General features: G+C 48.6%; 1 protein-coding gene across 3 annotated transcripts in view; it reads right to left on the bottom strand.

Moving 5' to 3' along the window:
- Nucleotides 1–9,204, bottom strand: part of LOC138248866 (zinc finger protein 25-like) — a 135,966-nt gene that overhangs the window by 16,721 nt on the left and 110,041 nt on the right. The window lies entirely within an intron of this gene.

Raw genomic sequence — 9,204 nt, 5'->3', positions numbered from 1 at the left:
AAGGCAAGTAGGTCATGAGTGCAATATCACATATCAATGATCATGTGTCTTGGGTCAGCACAGCGGTCATGGGGGACAAGTCATTCTTAGCTTCCACTTTTATTAGGAAGGTCTCCCAGCATTCCCCCCCCCCCGAGTGGATGATTCCGCATGTTTGAAGCCAGTGAATAGTATGGGCTTCCGCATGTGTCCATGTCAGTAGATACCAAAGCCATTGATGAAGGTCTGGGGGGGGCGGGGACGGTGAATTCCATGCCATAGCCACTCTGCGTTTATTCAGGACAAAGGCAAGGTCAATGAATCTGTGGAGGTACTTAGCACTCTTTCTGCGGGGGTGGAGACCTAGTAGGTGTGGGGAGAAGGGGGGCATGTGTTGTTAGTTCCGTCACAATCTTAGTCACGCTGTGCCAGTTTGGTTGCAGTATCGGGCATTCCCATACCATGTGACTGAATCTTGCCAGTTGCAGTTTACAGCGGGGCAGGAAGGGGAAAGCAATGGGAACATGCGTTTAATGCAGTGGGGGTCTAAATAAGCCTGGTGGACATAATTAAATTGTGTGAACCTGAACCTAGGGTTTCGAGACACTCCTCTCACGAGTTGGAGCACTCAAATCCAATCTTTATCTGATAGTGGATGTTGCAGCACCTCATTCCATCTGGCGCGTGTATTGGCCATGAGATTTGGCAGGGACACATGTAACATCATATAAAGAGTGGTGATAGTGGGTCACATGCCCGGCCGAAAGTATAGCTTGCAACACTGGGGATGGGGGAGGCTCCTCATCCGCGACCACCCAGGAATGTCGCAATGCATGTTGTAAGGTGTAATAAGTGAGGAAGTGTCCAAGCGGGATAGTGTATGTCTCTGCAATTTCATGAGGATGCCCCAAATTTCACCAACAGACTTGATAAGCTATGAGGTGCCCCACACTCTGTGACGCTGGCTAGGAGAGCACAGGCTCTGCAGTGCAAAATGGTGCCATTTATAGTAGTCAAGGGTAGTGACTAACTCCCTCATGCTAGTCTGTGGAAATATTCCTGGAAAGAAAATGGGCAACTGTACTTTTCCTTGTAAATTAATTTAGGGTTCACCTATGCATATGGAACCAGGAGGCTGTGTGCTATTTAAATAACATTCAGGGTGGATGCAGTGCGCACATGTACACATTGTGATTGTAGTGATGTTGCACTAATCCTACTGTGGACAATTATGAGTAGCCTTTCCTATTTCTGTTTTCTATTTATAGTGAATTATGTTGGGTAGCTCAGTTTTTTCCAATGTTTTCAAATTGTAAAAATCTGTGGTGAACAGCGTTTATTCTTTCTTGCTCCATACTTACTGCTTATAAAGAAATTTGCTCTATTTTCCTTCCTTCATTTATCTATTACTAATTATTTTGACATACTTCCCTGCACGTAACTCCATTTTCTGATGGATACAACTACCTGTGGATTCCTCACCTAATGAATACTCCCATGGCGCCAGCATTCAACGGAAATCTTCTTCCTAGCTTCTGCACGTCGACGAGGACGTCACATTTGCCCACGCGACACCGTCTGACGTCATACAGGCAATAAGAGGTCCTCGCCGACGTGCCTACGTCAGTTCCCTTTTTTCCATGCGTTCGAAACGGTTATCTTCGAGGGAGCTACTGTTGCTTTCGAAGTTACAGTGTTTTTTTCTGCTGCGTGATTTTTCTCTGAGGTTACTATGTCTCAGAGGAACTCTGGTTTCAAGCCCTGTCGGGAGTGTGGGGGCAAGATGTCCGTTACTGACCCACATTCGGACTGTTTATGGTGCTTAAGCTCCGACCACGACGTCGCAACATGTGATTCATGTCAACACATGAATCCCAAGGCCCTAAAAGAGCGAGAGGCTAAACTCTTCATGGCGAAGTCGAAAAGGAAGGAGAAGAAGCATCATAGGAAGTCCTCCTCGCCGAAGTCTCATCGGCGTCATCGAGACTCCCGGCGCCGTAGGGATTCACGGCGCCATTCCAGCAAAGAGAGGTCTCGATCGAGGTCGCCTTCGGCTCGGCGTCGTAAGACTTGGGAGGTCAGTCCCACAGTCACTCCACATCCATCGACGCCGTTGCTTTCTCCGGCTTCGCCGACTTCGCCTGGGCAGACATCTTCAGTGGTTGAAGTGACGCAGCCTCAGGTGTTCTCTCCGGCGTCGCAGACGTCGAGGCTGGCGTCGGGGTCGCCTTCGATCCAGGCACCCCAGTATCCGGCTTTTCCTGCCCCTGGAGCCGATAATACCGCATTTTTGAATGCGATGTATACCATCTTCCAGCAGATGGCTCCAGGAGGTGCTCCAACTGGTCCTTCGGGGCCGTTGGCTTTCACCTTGGGTGCTCCGGCGCCGCTACGGCCAGCACCCTTCATGCCCTTTCTCCCCTTAGGGAATGTGGGCTCGGCGCCGGTGTCGGCGCCGGTGTCCGCTCCGGTGGCCCCAGAGGTTTCCATCCCGTCGACTTCGAGGTTTTGACCAGTGACTCCGACAGGACCATCGGAGACTCCGAGACGCGCCTCTCTTCATCCGGCTCCTACCTCGGCGTCGAAGCTGCCTGTGGCGCAGGACATGGCGTCGGATGGATCCGGAGATCGGCGTCGATCCTCGACTTCGGCGGATGCCATGTCGACGCCGCGAATTGAAGAAAGGCTACATTCTAGGAGGCGTGCTCTCCGTCTCTTGGAGGAGCAGGAATACCAACGGGTCTTGGAGGAAGGAGAGATTGAGGATTCTGGCGAGGGTCTTTATGGTCTGGATACAGCTAGTGGGCTGGATACTTCCCCTGAGTGGGACTTGTCATCTCCAGGGGAGTATACTGAGGAGGCAGCCACTTTTCACACTGTAGTAAGAAAGGCAGCTAACTTTCTTGAACTGCCTTTGCCGGTAGCGGAGGCGAAACAGAATTTGTTGACTCAGGTCCTACATCCGGCCTCTACTGCAGCGGAGCCTCTTTTACCATTCAACAAGGCTTTGCTTGATCCGGTGTTGAAGGTGTGGAAGAAGCCGGTATCTTCCTCGGCTGTTCATAGGGCTGTGGCCAGGAGGTATCGGGCTGCACCATCTGACCCTGGCTTTCTGTCCAGACACCCTACGCCGGAGAGCTTGGTGGTCCAGGCCTCCTGTTCTTCTAGATCTGCGCCTGGATCTTTTCCGACGGTGCCGGGGGATAGAGACTCCAAGAAGTTGGACTCACAATCCAAGAAAATATTCTCGTCCTGCAGCATGGCGTTGAAGTCCACCAACGCGACATGTATCTTGGGGAGGTACATCTATGCTCTTATGGACGAGATAACATCATCACATACGGAGCTTCCCCAAGGACTTTTGAATATCGTCTCGGATGCCCAGGCTGCTGCAACCCAGGTTATCCAATCTGGGTTGGATACGACTGACTCAGTGGCTAGGGCGATGGGCACGGCTGTGGTTGCGAAGAGACAGGCTTGGCTTCGCAACTCAGGGTTCTCTGCGGACGTGCAGTCGACCCTGTTGGACCTCTCGTTTGATGGGGACAAACTTTTTGGAGCCAAAGCGGATTCGGCCTTGGAAAGGTTTAAAGAAAGCAGGGCCACAGCCAAGTCATTAGGACTGCAAGCCGCTTCTTCTGCCTCCTCCAGATTTTTTAGGAGGTTTCGTGGATTTGGACGTGGCTCTTCCTCCTCTTCCTTTCGGGGGAGATTCCAGCAACCTGCCTCTTCTCTCACCTTTAGATCAATTAGAGGGAGGGGTAGGGCCCGCACCAGGGGAGCCTCTCAGCAGCACTCTGCCTCTTCCTCGTCCTCTGGAGGGGTACAGCAGGGGAAGCAGCCTTAGGCTTCCACTAATTCCCACTCACTCCTCTCCTGTAGGGGGAAGGTTACTGCATTTTCTTCACAAGTGGGAGGCTATTACATCAGACACTTGGGTTATCAGCATTGTGGGAAAAGGCTACACCCTTCCCTTTCGGGAGTTTCCACCCCCCATCCCGCCCCGCCCATCTTATTGTTCAAAAGAACACCTCCTGTTGTTAGAACAGGAGGTTCAAGTCCTCCTTTTAAAGGGCGCGGTGGAGTTGGTTTCAGAGCAGGAAAGGGGTCGAGGTTGTTACTCGAGGTACTTCCTGATTCCCAAGAAGGATGGTCGGTTGAGACCAATCCTGGACCTGAGGATCTTGAATTGGTTCCTCAAACAGGAAAAGTTCAAGATGCTGACCCTAGCTCAGGTGCTTTTGGCGTTGAACAATGGAGATTGGATGGTGTCTGTCGACTTGCAGGATGCTTATTTTCATATCCCGATACTCAAGTCGCACAGGAAGTATCTCTGGTTTGTGGTGGGGTCGCAGCACTATCAGTTTGCGGTCCTCCCGTTCGGTCTTACTTCGGCACCCAGAGTCTTCACGAAGGTGATGTCGGTGGTTGCGGCAGAGCTCAGAAGGAAGGGGATAGCAGTATTCCCTTACTTGGATGACTGGTTGATCAAAGCCAAGTCCCCGGAGCTTGTGTTGCATCATCTGCAGTCAACAACCCAGTTGTTGTTCGACCTGGGCTTTTCGGTGAACGTGACCAAATCTCACCTAGAGCCCTCTCAACGCCTCCTGTTCATATGGGCAGTACTGGATACAACATTGGATCGAGCCTTTCCTCCGCCTCAGCGGATTCAAGATATTCAGGAGTTGGTTCCAATGTTTCGAAATGGAGCGGTCGTTCCAGTCCTCAAGGTCCTTCGTCTGCTCGGTCTGTTTGCCTCCTGCATACTGTTGGTCACGCATGCTCGCTAGCACATGAAGGCTCTTCAGTGGTGCCTCCGAAGGCAGTGGTCTCAACACAAAGGAGATCTCGAAGGTTCTGTCAAGATCTCCAGAGACACTGCTGCGGACTAGAAGTGGTGGATTGCGGGCAACAATCTTTCACAAGGAAAGCCGTTCACGCAGTCACCACCAGTGACCACAGTCATAACGGATGCTTCCACTCTAGGGTGGGGAGCTCATCTGGGGGAACTGGAGATCAAAGGGCTTTGGTCTCCAGAGGAACAGATTTTTCATATCAATCTGTTGGAGTTGCGGGCTGTACGTCTGGCTCTCAAGGCCTTCCTCCCATCCCTTCGCGGTCAGTCGGTTCAGGTCCTGACGGACAATACTACCGCGATGTGGTATATAAACAAATAGGGAGGAGTGGGGTCGTACCTTCTCTGCAGAGAAGCTCTTCGGCTATGGTCCTGGGCAAAGGACCATCAGATTTGCTTGGTAGCAAATCATCTGGCCGGAGTCTTGAATGTACGTGCGGATGGTCTCAGTCGCCATTTCTCGGCCGACCACGAGTGGCGTCTCCATCCAGATCAAGTCCGTCTAATCTTCCAGTTGTGGGGGGTTCCTCGGATAGATCTGTTTGCCACCCAGGAGAACTCGCACTGTCCGTTATACTGCAGCCTCCAGTATCCGGTGCAGGGGGCTTTGGGGGACGCGTTTCAGAGAACCTGGTGCGACCAGTTGTTTTACGCGTTTCCCCCCATACCCTTGATTCCTCGAGTGTTGAGGAAAATTCGCCAAGACCGGGCCCAAGTAATCTTAATAGCTCCGGATTGGCCAAGGAGGGTGTGGTATTCCGACCTTCTCCAACTCTCAATGTGCCCTCAGCTCCGTCTCCCTCTCGGGGCAGACCTCCTCTCGCAGTCGCAGGGGCAGGTTTTACACCCCAACCTCCAGAGCCTGCACCTTCATGCCTGGAGATTGAACGGGGCAACCGGAGTTCCTTCTCTCTCCCACCTGATGTAGTGGATGTTATCTTAGCGGCCAGGCGACACTCCACTAAAACTATCTACGCTAATAGGTGGTCCAAATTTGTGGTATGGGGTGGAGAGAGACAGATTGATCCCTTACGTGCTCATTTGTCAGATGTTTTATCTTTTGCTTTGTCCTTAGCGCAGAAAGGTTGTGCAGTGGCTACTATTAAAGGTTACTTGTCTGCCTTGTCAGCCTTCATTTGTCTTCCAGACCAACCATCGTTATTTAAATCTCCTATAGTTCTTAGGTTCTTGAAGGGCCTTATGAATAAATACCCTCCTAAACCTTTTGTTATGCCTCAATGGGACTTGTCCTTGGTCCTGACTTTCCTTATGGGGTCCCCTTTTGAGCCTATGCATTCTTGCCCTTTAAGGTTCTTAGTTATTAAGACAGTCTTCCTGGTGGCCATAACATTTGCAAGGAGAGTGAGTGAGTTGCAGGCTTTATCGGTTAAACCCCCTTATACAACTTTTTATGGGGACAAGGTAGTGTTGAGGACCAAGGCTGCTTTCCTCCCGAAGGTTGTTTCACTCTTCCATTTGGCCCAGACAATTACTCTGTCCACGTTCTATCCTCCGCCTCATCCTTCAAAGGAAGAAGAGAGACTACATCGCTTGGACCCAAAGAGGGCGTTAAGCTTCTTCATTGACAAAACGAAGGATTTCAGGCTGGATGATCAGCTTTTCATCGGATACGTGGGCAAGAGGCGAGGAAAGGCAGTCCACAAGAGAACACTCTCCAGGTGGGTCATTCTTTGCATTAAAATGTGTTACTCTTTAGCAAAGAAGGATCCTCCTGATGGTATTAGAGCTCATTCCACCAGGGCTAAGTCGGCCACTTCGGCCTTGGCTAGGGGTGTTCCTGTGGTCGACATCTGCAAGGCCGCAACTTGGTCGTCCCTTCACACTTTTGCGAAGCATTACTGCTTGGACTCTGAGGTCAGAAGGGACGGCCATTTTGCACGGTCAATGCTGCAGGATTTCTTGGTTTGACCATTTAGGCACCCACCGCCGGGCGTGGTACTGCTTTGGGACTCTATTCATTAGGTGAGGAATCCACAGGTAGTTGTATCCATCAGAAGAACGAGTTACTTACCTTCGGTAACGACTTTTCTGGTGGATACATTAGCTACCTGTGGATTCCTCACGGTCCCACCCGCCTCCCCGTTGCCTGTCTGGTCTCACCAAGTAATCCTTGAGTGTGCTCCTCTTGGTCTTGAGGACTGCAATAGATTATGTATATATGGCTATTTGTATATATATATTTATTTGTGTATATATGTATTGATCTTTAAAAAAAAAAAAAAAAGGTTATATTAAATCTATAGCCATTTTCTTGCAATGATGTGTAGTTTACAATGTTATGAGATATTGCCTTTATCTTTCATTGCATTGGATTATTGTTCTCAGGCACGTAAAAAAGTGTTGGTACTGACGTCGGCGAGGACCTCTTATTGACTGTATGACGTCAGACGGCGTCGCGTGGGCAAATGTGACGTCGACGTGCAGAAGCTAGGAAGAAGATTTCCGTTGAATGCTGGCGCCATGGGAGTATTCATTAGGTGAGGAATCCACAGGTAGCTAATGTATCCACCAGAAAAGTCGTTACCGAAGGTAAGTAACTCGTTCTTTTGTGCCTTTCATTGAATTTGCTCCTTCAAGTAACTTTTCATCATTTCTCTCAGCCTGTCTAATTCTGAGTACTCAAAGCCACTTTCCATCAGTCCAGTCCCACTCCATGTCGAGGATTTGCCTGAATGGAGATATGTTTGTAACCCATCCGATTTGACTGTAGCAGAAAAAAAAGGTTAATGGTGGGCATTCCACACCTACCTTCTGCTGTGTACTTGAGAGAAATGCCAAACATTTGCTGAATAAAACATTTCTAATCAGGAAATATATGATATATAGTCACAGAAAATAACCCAACATTACATTTACAAAACCTTAGAAATTCAGCAGTTATAGTTACAGTTAGCTCAAAAAACCTATAACTCGTGCCCTAAGATAATTATAACTTATGCCCCTGCCATGCAGTTTTCTTATTAATAATTTTATTGCAAATGTTACAGTGATACCATCAATGATGTCATAGAAGATGTCATGACAGATGCAATATGTGGGGTAAATAGCAGTGAATGGTGATGGCATGAGTTATAGTTACCTTAGGGCACAAATTATAGTTCTATAACTAACTGTTGAATTTCTATGGTTGTATTGTATTGTATTGTAATAGTATTTATATAGCGCTTACTACCCCTGAAGAGGCGTCAAAGCGCTTTTCAGTGAGTAGCACGCTACTCTGGAACCCAACAAGAATTAGTGATGGATTAGTATCGGGAAATATGAGTACAGTTTTAATATTATTATTATGAGTTAATTTGAGCCGCGGATATGAGAGTCTGTTAGTTAGATTGACTGGAGTAATGGAGGGGTGGAGGAGGAAAGAAATCCGGAAGTGTTAATTGGGAGTATATCCTTCATTTACTCAACTCAAAGTCTTGGGATGAGTAAAGGGGGATGGAGGAGGGAAGAGTCTGTGGAAGGGTTAGGGAGAGCATAGTAGCAGGGTGAGATAAATGAAGGAGAATTTAGTAGGGTTGTGTGGGAGGTCATGGTAGTCGAGTGAGGTTTGGTGAGTTAGATGTGGAAGCGGAGGGAAGAACTTAGGCAGAGTTATTTAGGAGATGAAAGTAGTAGAAAGGATTTGGGATGAGTCAGAGTGGGAATGGAGGATAGTTTGATAGAGACATGACATATGATGATGGGTAGATAAGTGTGATAAGATGAGAGCAGGAATTTATAGATATCTAGTATAACCACCCACCCAAGAGCCATGCAATGACCCACGAACATGCCAAGCACAGAAACAACATATACACACACACACATATATATGGAAAATGTCACTTACCCAGTGTACATCTGTTCGTGGCATTAGTCGCTGCAGATTCACATGCTGTGCACATCCCGCCATCTGGTGTTGGGCTCGGAGTGTTACAAGTTGTTTTTCTTCGAAGAAGTCTTTTTTCGTGTCACGAGACCGAGGGACTCCTCCCATTTCGACTCCATTGTGCATGGGCGTCGACTTCATCTTAGATTGTTTTCCCCGCAGAGGGTGAGGTAGGAGTTGTGTATGCTAGTAATAGTGCCCATGCAATGGAGTGAATACGTATGTACATAATGAAGTTTAAAGTAATATAATTACAAAATTACAAATGTTCAAGATCAACTTCTAAACGGCTACAGGCTCCCGGGGAGGTGGGTGGGCGCATGTGAATCTGCAGCGACTAATGCCACAAACAGATGTACACTGGGTAAGTGACATTTTCCGTTCGATGGCATGTGTAGTTGCAGATACACATGCTGTGCACAGACTAGTAAGCAGTTATCTCCCCAAAAGCGGTGGTTCAGCCTGTAGGAGTTGAAGTTGT

Source organism: Pleurodeles waltl, chromosome 8, assembly GCF_031143425.1.
Source record: "Pleurodeles waltl isolate 20211129_DDA chromosome 8, aPleWal1.hap1.20221129, whole genome shotgun sequence".
Lineage (NCBI taxonomy): Eukaryota > Metazoa > Chordata > Amphibia > Caudata > Salamandridae > Pleurodeles > Pleurodeles waltl.
The sequence above is the reverse complement of the archived record's forward strand: the minus strand, read 5'-3'. Positions and strand labels throughout refer to the sequence as shown.